This window comes from Notothenia coriiceps, unplaced genomic scaffold (assembly GCF_000735185.1).
Source record: "Notothenia coriiceps isolate Sejong01 unplaced genomic scaffold, NC01 NC01_scaffold00037250, whole genome shotgun sequence".
Lineage (NCBI taxonomy): Eukaryota > Metazoa > Chordata > Actinopteri > Perciformes > Nototheniidae > Notothenia > Notothenia coriiceps.
Genome location: NW_011369951.1, coordinates 9,032,463 through 9,042,924, shown reverse-complemented (window position 1 = coordinate 9,042,924; position 10,462 = coordinate 9,032,463).

Below are 10,462 nucleotides of genomic sequence, written 5' to 3'. Positions count from 1 at the left end.
AGAAGTAGAAAGTACAGGTATTTGTGTTCAACATGTAAGAAGTAGAAAGTACAGGTATTTGAGTTCAACATGTAAGAAGTAGAAAGTACAGGTATTTGTGTTCAACATGTAAGAAGTAGAAAGTACAGGTATTTGTGTTCAACATGTAAGAAGTAGAAAGTACAGGTATTTGTGTTCAACATGTAAGAAATAGAAAGTACAGGTATTTGTAGAAAGTACAGGTATTTGGGTTAAAAATGTAAGAAGTAGAAAGTACAGGTATTTGGGTTAAAAATGTAAGAAGTAGAAAGTACAGGTATTTGTGTTCAAAATGTAAGAAGTCAAAGTAGTCCGAAAAATAAGTAGTGGAGTAAAGTACTGATACCAGAAACATGTACTTAAGAACAGTAACAAAGTATTTGTACTCCAATACTTCCCACCTCTCTATATTCCTGTATGTAAACCACAGGAATGATGAGTGTTGCCGGAGAGCTGAGATGATCCATCTCCACACAGACTCATCCATTATCCCCTCTGCACTCACCCAACAAAACAAAAACCACCGGGCCGTCCTTCCTGCTTCAAGGGAAGAGTAATATTTCAGCTGGTTTCTTTTCTGCTGATATGCTTATTTGGAGTCTGAGGATGGACGAGCGGCTGCTGAGAGTCGGTGTCTCACTCAAGGACACTTCAGCACAACATAGAGCCATAGTGGGGGTGAGCTCTTCTACTTAAAGGACAGAAAGGCTCATCCTGGCTGCTGTGACTATCAACCATTGTGTGCATATAAAGTGTGGTAGAAACTAAAGCGTGCACACTCCTGGAGGTCTCTTGAAAGCAAGTGCAGATCAGATTCAAGTCTTATAATAAACATTGATAAATTATATTGTCCACATTCAAAGACTCTCAGACTTTCCACCTAATTTCTGGTCGGTACACATGAGACTCTTGCTGAAATGTTTTGCCCTTTTCTGTACATTTGTATTTCTGCAGACCCTGCTTAAGAGAACGACCCACAGTTCATAGCGCTATGACATCGTCTGGTTGCAAGTCAATCTGTATAGAAGTCTATGAGACAATCACTCGACTTTAAACTTGATTTATTACCTTAGTAAATATTTCTTTGTTGCTTTTGTCCACGTATTTTTACTTTAACCCTTTAACTATTCGTGAATTTTCATTGGAACATTTTCGGTTGCCCAAAAATGCCCTTTTTCATTGTTTTGGTTTTACTTTGCTCCATCCTGCCAAGTAACCTCTAGTTGCACAAACAAAGATGGCGACCATGGCGTGGTCCATAAACCAATGAGTGACGTCATGGTGATAACATCCACTTCTGATATACACTAAGGTCAAATTCAGAGTTACCATGAAAAGCCAAGTAAGACTGGTACATATTCGTTGCTCTGGTATGCCTAGATTTACAGATAAACACATTTACAAGGACTCACATACAGCAGTACATTAAACACATCAAATCATATCACTAACAACTCACATTTTTTCATCAGCTCTCTCTTTGCTGCTATCTTACCATGGATATGTACCTATGTTTTTTTATTTCCATGAATGCGTGCTTCCCTCTTCGATTAATGTTCTTTTTTTACTTCTGCCTATTATTTGCACCAGAAGGACCGATAAGGTTCCTTGCCTTGGCCTTGGCCTTGACCGTAGCATGTCTTGGTGTCATTGAGGCCACATGATAAGAGATATCCCATTTTTATTTACATTATCTTTAAGGCTATGCACCTTCTAACACTCAGACAGTTAAAGAAAGTTTGTACTTCCTATAGCCTGTTGCACTTTACACTAGACGGACTGTACCAATGGTTACTTTTGCCTATTATTTGTAACATAAGAGCTATTCGATTTGTATTGACATCCTTTTCAAGCCCTTGCTGACTCTCACACTCAGACAGATTAAGGCAGGGGTGTCCAAACTACGGCCCGGGAGCCAAATGTGGCCCGAGGGCCATTTTGAATCGGCCCTCAGCAGATTCAGAAAGTATAATGCAATACGGCCCACAAATTAATCTTGTGCTTGTCTTATATTGTACTTTTTAAACATATATATGTTAACATATATTACACAGTAGTATTCATGTGTTAATGAGACCACTTTTCAAATAAATTCAGTCCATTCAAGTTGAAAACGTTTTCTAACAAATCTTAAAAAAAGCCCAATGACTTATTTGCATAACAAGCTTGAAATAAACCCTTCCTATTTCCTCTCATTATTATCAATCTGAAGCTTCTGTTTTAAGGAATAAGCTGCTAACAAATTAAAGTAAACCCTCTGGATGGCTGTGATGTAGGCTGTTTGTTTTCTTAAAGCATTTTCAAGAATCAAGCATAATTTATGTACACGTGTTTGATTTAGCTAATTTATAACTGAATGTATGAGGCAATATACTTCATCTCTAGTGAGGGGCCCAGCCCTTAGTATATTTTTCTGTAAGTGGCCCTCGTGAAAAAAGTTTGGACACCCCTGGATTAAGGCCTTGGTTTGGACATTGGGATTGGGTCTCTCTCCACGGTTTGTAGTTCCTATGAGTGGATCTTTCCTGTTGCTCTTTACACTGGACGGACTGTACCAATGTGTCCCAGAGGTGGGGGGGTTATTTCCGGGGAGTTTCCGGTGGGGTGTTCAACATGTAAAAAGTAGAAAGGCAAAGGGTTGGTGGGGGATCGTGATGTTGGATCCTAATCCCTCAGCGTTGGCTGCAGCACGGCCTTAGTAGGATAAACTGACATGGACATTTGAAAAATGCTACTTGGACGTTAGCAATTATTTAAATGATTAAATCAGAAGTCCTTTTTATCCAAAGGGAATGCCAACTCTGGTAAGGCCGAAAACTTTATTCTTTCTTAAATGTTTGCTGTGTTTGCTCTTTCATTTGTTGTTTTAAAAATTGAGGGGAGGACGTTAGAAAAAAAAATAGGCTGATAATGTACTTGCAGTGCCATCATTTGTTTTTTACGTATCTGTTGCAACAACTTTTAATTTCTTAATAATCCAGCAAGATTACAATACATGCAAACAAATATATACTTCAAAAAAGAGCGGTTACAATCAATGGTATTATAATTTTAAAACATGTTGGTTTTCTATGCATTTTGCCACCAGTCAAACCCTCTGCTTCTCATTATAGCTGATGCTTAGAGATATGTAGGAAACACAATACTTTCAAACCAGTTTATTGTCTTCAATTGCTTTTAAGAGAAATCTAAAGTCTCTGGAATCAGGATTATTTCTACCTAGCATATTTGCGTTTATGCATGTGCCTACAAATATCAAGTTACACATTTGATAAGGCCGATAAAGGCTGCTTTTGCTTTTTAAATTACGTGGTGACAATATTTAACTCATAGATGTGCAGCTGATCAAAGTGACAGGTGAGCGGACAGGAAGTCACCCAGAAATCATTAAAGACGGTTCCTCGACCTCTTTAAAGTCACGGAGGGGCTGAGATTAATGTGAACTCGCTGCTTTAGGGTTAGGGTTAGGGTTGTAGTAGATCCCTGCAAAAAGAATCAGGATATGTTTGTAATTCATCTGACCTCAGTGGCATCTAACCCTGTGGTCATCAGCCATGTTTGTACCAGGACAAACAGAAGTCTAGACGTTCGAGTTGTTCAATTTTGCTTATTTTCAAGCAAAGAAAAATGTTTGCATCGTTCAAAAAGTGCATTATTTCCCAATGCACATCAAATGAATTTTCAGGTTAAGAAATGTTTCCTTCAAATCAACTCCCTTGGAGCAGTTCCAAGTTTAGTACAGTGTGAAAAAACCTCAATAAAAGCAGATTGAGATTAAGAGAAAAAGTGTACACTTAATGAATCTGAGGTTAAATGTTTAATCCTTGAATGTGGTAGATAATTAATCAAATGTTCTGCAAAGTTAATTACATCTTACATCCGCAAATATGGGGGGAGATCGTGAATAAATAAACACTTCTTCCTGTTCTCTCTCTGATGGGAAGGCGTGAGCGAAGTCCAGGTGAATGTAAACGAGGCTCAAGCTGACCCCAGATCAGCTGAACTGTTGAATCTACAGCTTTACTTCAAAAGTCATCAGCACTGCACAATGTGTCGGTAGAACGATCTACAGAAACGCAGGAAGCTATGAAGACAGAGTTTGGCTCGACTCGTAACTTATCCAAAAGGTCACTTGAGAAATGGAGATATCTTTTCTGTAAATTACAGAGTGACCTATCTGCTTCCTGTTAAAACTCAAACTGCCATTGATTTTCATGATTCAAGGGAAGCTCGTTGACTTTTCAAACTCCGGGGGAACACTCTCTCAAGGAGGCAGATCGTGACCTTTTCAAACTCAGCACAGCCATAAATGCTGATTTGACATGTGAATTATACACAGATCAATAAGTGAGAGGAGAGGCGGGAGAGGGGGGAGAAAGGGGAGAGGAGGACGTGTTATGTAAGCGCCAGCTGTGTGAGTAAAAGCTCTGACTTTCTCTCCTGAATCACGCATGCATTATTCATGTTGGTGGAGGAAACAACAAATGGAAACATGCTCAGATGATTGTGAAACTGCGATTGTGTTTATTACTCTCCAGGCAACAAAACAAATCAATGCATATATATGTGATTTTGACATCAATGCAAACCCAGTAATCCTCAGCCGGCCATCTCTGCGACTCGTGATGATGAAACAATAACGTGAGGGCAAAATGAAAAACTCTGCAGTCTTAATCTGGATTAAATTACTGTGTTCGTCATCGCGGCTCCAAACCAGGACACAGCAGCCCAAACACAGCATGCATTTGTCAGATGATAGGGATGCGGTTGTTTCTGGGTTTAAAAAGTGATGTCACAGGAAATACCGAAAAATACCGAAAAATACCGAAAAATAATCGTAAAATGGAATTGGGTTATTAAAGGATGTATTAATTCAAAAACATGTACTATGGAAAACCTCTTACCTTATTAACCCTGTATGACTGATAACATGTTAGTATTTACAATGTCTTTTAGAGATACTCGGGGCATGTTAAATGAGGTTTAAATCAGACGAAGTTGTCCGCCCTGCCGTGTCTTTAATTTGACTGAAAATATTATGCATGTTTTTCTGTTTGATGCCATAAAAGCACAGAGTTTGCGTTCACATTTAAATAGATTTAAATTGCAATACCCAGAACCAAATAGTATCATGTCCTTCAGCATACGTCCGTAACATGTTTGGCAAAGTATTACAAATAGTGTTTTTGAGTCAAATGTGTCAAAAGTAAGAGAAACAACAACACACAGTTTTTTTTAATTATAATACAGTTTTTGAAGGCTAATGTTAGCTTCTATTAGCAAAGTTTAAGATAGAGATTGTTGTGTTGCTGACATCACTGATCAGTTGATTTGATTTATTTTCCTTAATGTGCAATTACTGTTAATTCCAGCTGTGGCACAAATAAAGGATTTCTGATTGTTACTGTAAGTTTTAGCGTTTGCCATAATAAGCATTTTTCGGTTTAAAACGCTGAAAATATTCATACAGATTTTTGCATAGCGTTATCTTACAACGTTTAAAAAGAGCGTCAAAGATACACAAGAATAAAAAAGAAATACAAGTATATTGACAATATATACAAGACATACAAATATAATAAAAAAAAATAGAATTGTAAAAAACTAAGATATAAAAGAAACAACACAAAAAAACGTGAACAGGTAAAAAAGGACGATATTAGAAAAAGCAACACAAAAGTTTAAAATGAGGAAATATTGCCTAAAAATCCATCATTTCTGCAGTAAAAGCTGCATGGCTAGCTTTAAAGCTAACTGTCAAGGTGCCTTTAGCAGGGGGTGTAGCTGTAGAGTAGTTGACAAGTGATTTAAAAAATACACAGCTGCTCCAGATTGAGCACCTGAAGGTTAAATAAAGGTTTACAGTTAGACTCATTCCTCGTGAACTGTGCACAGAGTTTAGCATCTGTAAAACTTTAATATCATATGTCTCCTTTTGCACTCTGTATAAAACACAAGATCCAGCCTCAGGTTGAACAATGTTTGGTTTGTAAGACTGACACCAGCGTGCACTCGTCTAATGATGTCAGCGCAGCAGCCAGCGATGTTCCTAACATGCAAAGTCTTTGTGTTATGGTCGTCCTGTTGGAGCCTCCGGTCTGCACACAAATAAAGACAGATCTGAACGTGTCATTGCTGCAGAGCGCTGTGTGACGGATCAAAATGGCGTCACAGCATCTGAGCGTAGAGACAATGAGATTATCTGCTAGTGAGGAAGGACACGCAGCCTGCAAGGCATGCTGGGAGTCCTGCACTGATTTGTCCTGTATAATGTCCCTTTGAATTTCTGATTTAAATACAATCCTGCATTTATGTTTGACCTAAAGTCCTTTTCAAGAAGTTAGAAACATCATGATTGGATTGATAGGGAAGTACAGTTAAGCAGCAAAAAGCTAGGCGAACAGAAGTTAAATTAAAAGCAATAAAGAATGTCTTGCTCATCTACAATGGCACAACATATTTAAGGCAAATCCCGTGCATTTGCAGAGTCGAAGGTCATACTCCTAAAGCTTTGTTGTGAATCCCGTCGAGACAGTAAGTATGACTTCTGTCCCCAAGGAGACGTTGCATGGTGATGTCTCTGCTCCACAAGTGATTCCTTCTCTCCTGACAGATCATGTGTGCATTGTGTGTTTCAGGTTCAGCATGCAGCACTGTGCACATCAACGAAGGTAAAAGTCTTTCGACGCAGCCGTTGAGGACTTAAAGTCGAGACTTACGCTCCTCAGAAGATCTCACCTGCAGCAGCCCTGAGAGGAATCTACGGCTCCTTGGGAGGATTATGCCATTATAGGTTACAACTTGAGCTTTTCTTAGAGTACCACGGCTACCGGGAAAAGTCAGCCCTGCTTTGCTAACACCACGCAGGAACCATGGATGACCCCTATCACAACAACGTGACCCAGCAGGGGACAGGAGGTGGAGAATACACCTACACCCAGGAAGGAGGGGGAGAAGGTCAAGATGGCTACCCGTACCAGGCGGACTACCCTCCGCAGGAAGAAGACGCTCGAAGCGACGCCACCGAGGGCGCGGACGATGACGAGCAGATGTACGAGGGCGAGTATCAAGGCGTTCCCCATCCCGATGAGATCAAGGAGGCTCGGAGGGCGGCTCGGTTGGAGGCCAGGAGGAAAGCTCGTCAGGCTGCACAGCAAGAGGAGGAGGAAGACAACCTGCCGGAGCAATACGAAACCCTGATGGAGGATTGTGGCCACGGGCGGTTCCAGTGGATGCTGTTCGCCGTGCTGGGCCTGGCGCTGATGGCTGACGGCGTGGACGGCTTCGTGGTGGGCTTCGTGCTGCCCAGCGCTGAGAAGGACATGTGCATATCCAACTCTGACAAAGGGATGCTGGGTAAGTGACTGCAAAGGAGGGAAGGAGGGGAAAAGTTGATGCATGTGGAGCGATGGAAAGTCACAACAATGCCGCTGAATGGAGGTTATTACTAAAAGAAATACCCACGTGTTACTTAAATGGTGATTTGTCCTGACATGTGTTTATCCAACTGCTGGGTAAGTGACAGCAATAAATGAAACTAAATCAAATCAAACTTTATTTGTATAGCCCAATATCACAAAGAAAGTTGGTCTCAGTGGGCTTTACAGATTTAACAACAACATTGTATATGATGGAGTTACAGCAAAATGAGAAGACAAGATAGTGTTTGGAATACAAATAGAAATAAAAAAGTGCCGAGAAGGACATGTGCATATCCAACTCTGATAAAGGGATGCTGGGTAAGAGACAGCAACGGGAGGGAAAGTGGGGAAACTTGATGCATGTGGTGCGAATTGTATTTGTACATACCGGAGTAAAACCGGCAGACTCAGGGACAGTTTTATCCCACAGGCCATAAGAGAGACTTAAACTCCTTCTGTAACCAGACGGTTCTGCGGAGAGCAGAGAGCATTCTGGCCTCTCCAGGTCAAGTTGTTGCAGATTCATTTCATCTGTTGCCATCAGGGCGTATGCTCTACCTGCTCTTAAGACAAATCGCTTTTCAGAATCAGTCATCCCCTCTGCACTCAAACTTTTAAATTCTTGATTGAGTTATTTACTTATTTATTGTGATGCTATGAACTATTTATCGTGTAAATTGGATTGATCCACATCCAGGCTGTAGCTTATGTGCATATGACCATAACACTTTTTAATCTTTTTGGAATCAAAGGGGGGGAAGGTGGGAAAACGTGATGTATGTGGTGGGAATTGTATTTGTGCCTAAATGAAATGATAATCTTGATAAAAAGATATTTCGCAAACAGAGAAAGACTATTACTTTCAACCAGTATTGTTCTGAAGATGTAATAGGTAATGCAAAAAGGGGAAACAATAATACAAGTCTACAGTTATGCTAACCCTAACCCTAACCATAACCCGTCCTCCAGCAATTCTTCGAGCTAAATGCTAACGTAAGCATGCTAGCAAAGTGTTGTATGATGAAAACCATGTTCATTATCGAAGTTTAGCTTGTTAGCATGCTAACACTTGCTAGTAATAACCAAACCAAAAGTAATCCCTAATAGGGTGGGAATGTCATTTATTGTGCAGTTTATTTAGTCATAAACCAAAGTAAAGTACATTTTGACTGACGATGGTGTAAGGGGTAAAGTTAAAGGATGATTTGAGTTGTATTTCAAACTATATCAGAGTTCATTGTAATCCAACCAATAGTTAAGAAATGTTAACGGCTTGATTATTTTTTATTGAATTTTTTTTTTTTAAGTATTGGTTTTTCAGTTGAATTAAAGTTCAGGGTAATCAACTGTTAAAAACATACTGTTCAATGTTTTTTTGAAAGTAAATGGATAATCGTTTTTAATAATCGTGATATCAATTATTGACCCAAATAATCAAGATTATGATTTTTGCCTTAATCGAGCAGCCCTACCAGACATAGGAATGGGCAGCTGCTTTTAANTCCTTAAAATGAAGTCCGAGTTCGACATTTTAATTCATGTCCTGCCAACAGGAGTGAGGGACACGGCTTAGAACGGGCGTGTCACATTCTGTCCTGCCAGTGTTGGCAGGACATGAATTAAAATGTCGAACTCGGACTTCATTTTAAGGACATTTCGGCCAGGGGTGTAGAGCTGTATTTGTTTAAGCACCGGATTGGCAAAACAGGAGAATGTGTGCATCAGTCTGCCTTGATCTATGAATTCATGTCTGTGACACTCACAGTATCTGCTGCCCACAGCTGTTTTATAGAAGGAAAACCTCCTTCACAGCATGAAATCTCTGCAGCACCAGGAGGCAGCGGGAGGGTTAACTCAGCCTCTGAGAAGAGGAGCGTGCAGTGCCTTTCACGCACCGCCTTCACTGTGTATACCTTCAGAATCATTAGAAAGGCTAAGAGCGACCGCAGGCTGATGTATTTTAACCACACACACCTCTACACACACATACACACACGATTTAAACGCAGACTTCTGTTCCTCCATGTTTCGCTGTTATCGTTTCACTGAGCGGACCCGCTCCCTTTTTTGGTCCATCTGCGGTGGTAATAGGTTTTGTGCGCTGTGATGATTCGGCTGTACCTTTAGCAATGAATATTAAATGTTGTGAGGAAATCTTTCCACCAATAATTCAAATAAGTATTCCAAAATGTATTTACTTCAGGTTTACGAAAGTAACTGTAATTAGATTACCGTAATTTTCGGACTATAAACCGCGCCTTTTTTCCCATTTTTCGACGCTGCGGCTTATATAACGGTGCGGCTAATCTATGGATTTTTACAGCTAACGGCCACTAGGGGACCTCCTAAATCTATGGATTTTACAGGTTACAGTCCACCACCTTTAACTCTATGGGCTCTATGGCCGGTCCACGCCCCCCACCTTTAAGCGGCGGGCTCCAGCAGGAAAAGCTGGAGGCCGGAAAAGAGTGAGACAGGTAGCGCGCAAAAGTAAAAGTGGAACCGAGAGTGGTACGAGAGACAGAACGAGAGCAAAACAGACAGACAGACATTACGAGAGCGAGACAGTTTCTCCCCGTACCACTGGTTGAGAACCACTGCTGTAGATCACTGCCGGTACGTGCGCTGGGAGCGCACCGTTTAAGTTTGAAAGATGAAAAGTTTGTGTGTCTGAAACACTATGTGATACAGTACAGTTTACACAGCACAGTACATGTTCTGTAGCTACTATTGCACTAAATGGTAACACTTGAATACGTTATGCAAATATGCAACTTGTTGGTTGAAATGTTAATAAATGGGAGCTTCCTCAAACAGCCATCTCTTTCCCGACAATCCCCTCTGTGCACGAACCCTTACATATGGTAATTAAACATTAAAACACCTGCGGCATATAATCCAGTGCGGCTTATATATGTACACATCATTCAATTTAGCTGCTGCGGCTTATATTCAGGTGCGCCTTATAGTCCGAAAATTACGGTAACTGTACGTCATCATGCCTCTGGTTAACTTGTGTTAGT